This window comes from Solanum stenotomum, unplaced genomic scaffold, assembly GCF_019186545.1.
Source record: "Solanum stenotomum isolate F172 unplaced genomic scaffold, ASM1918654v1 scaffold29892, whole genome shotgun sequence".
Classification (NCBI taxonomy): Eukaryota; Viridiplantae; Streptophyta; class Magnoliopsida; order Solanales; family Solanaceae; genus Solanum; species Solanum stenotomum.
The window spans coordinates 27,709-29,642 of NW_026030698.1; positions in this window are offsets into that span (position 1 = coordinate 27,709).

The following is a 1,934-nucleotide window of genomic DNA, read 5'->3' on the forward strand; positions in this document are numbered from 1 at the left end:
TACTAAATTGGGTAAGGAAAAGACAAAAATACCCCTCACATTTTCAAGTAACTTTCCTTAATTGGACAGCCGGACTTCAAACGGGCATATCTCCCTCATACGAGCTGGAAAATTTGCAAACTCGATGGAATTGGAAAGAGGTTCCAAGACCTTTCATTTGATTCCTTATAGGTCACCTAATTCATCATGTACTGAAAGTTATGGTCATTTGAAGTTGACCCAAAACTCACAACTTAAGCATAACTTGTAAAATTTCAGCTTAACTTTTTCCCATATTTAGCTCTTTCTAAGGTGGGATGCTACAATATCTCCCCCTTGGGAACATCGTCGTCGAATGATATCACTCTATAGTAAAACTAAGGGTTGAAGCATCTAACATCCAACTCAAACATTCAACATGCAAATTAACACAACATTTCAACTTAAAAAGTACTAAGAAAATAATTAGTACCTTCATTGGAAATTTCTCCGGGATCAAAGAGATGTGTATATATCTTCTTCATATCCTCCTCAGCCTCCCAAGTAGCTTTCTCAACAAACTGATTCCTCCATAAGACCTTGACTGATGCTACCTCCTTGGTTCTCAACTTGCGAACCTGACGATCAAGTATCTCAACAGGTACCTCCTCATAAGATAGACTATCCATAATACCAATATTTTTTGTAGGTATAATAAATGAAGGATCTCTCATACACTCCATCAATATTGAAATGTTAAGCACCGGATAGACTGCTGCTAACTCTAACGGTAGCTCCAACTCATAAGCTACATTGTCAATCCTCTTGGATATCCTGTAAGGACCAATATACTGGGGACTAAGCTTCCCCTTCTTGCCAAACCTCATAAAACCCTTTATGGTTGAAACCTTAAAATAAACCCAATCGTCCACCTCAAACTCCAAATCTCTTCTCCTAACATCTGTATAGAATTTCGGTGACTCTGCTCTCTTTTCAACCTTTCTTGAATAGTCTTCACTTTCTCCATAGCTTGATGAACCAAGTATGGTCTTATCAACCTGAACTCACCAACCTCAAACTATCCAATAGGAGATCTACATCTTCTCCCATAAAAAGCCTCATAGGGAGCCATTTGGATGCTAGGGTGGTAACTGTTGTAATAAGCAAACTCAATGAGAGGTTAGTGATCATCCTAACTACCCTTGAAATCAATCACAGACGCCCTCAACATATCCTATAAAGTATGAATTGTATGCTTTGCTTGACCATCAGTCTGAGGGTGAAAAGCAGTACTCAAATTTACCTTGGGACCCAAACTTTCTGGAAAGACTTCCAAAATTGTGCGGTGAATTGTGCACCTCTATCTGAAATAATAGACACCGGAACTCTATGAAGTCTGACTATCTCTTGAATATATAACTTGGCATAATCCTCTGCTGTAAAAGTAGTCCTTAGTGGTAAGAAATGGGCAGATTTAGTCATTCGATCCACAATCCCAAATCGAATCATGTTGTCTGCGAGACTGCGGTAAACCAGTAATGAAATCCATATTGATCATCTCTGTCACGACCCGGGATCACCCCTTAGTCATAACCGGCGTACTCGACCTCGAAGAGGTCTAATACAAGCCTCTTAGCATTCATTCATCGCATAGACATTAAAACCATAAGGAATTAAGAACTTTCTTTACCAAGAAAACATTTCATAAAAAAAAAACAATAGCAAGCGGAAGACTTTCTAGACTTTATACATGATGTCTCAAAACCATCTAATACTTTAGAGTACAAAATTCGGGACCAATCCCATACACAACTTAAACAATACTAAAAAGACATAAAAGAACATATGGGGTATTGTCCTCGAATATATGAGGACTCACCAAGTCTTCATCTTCAACACTTAGAAACCTATCAAATAGCCATGACATGTCATCATCTCCAAATCCCTACACTTTAGTCCAAAAAGGGAAAGAAAGG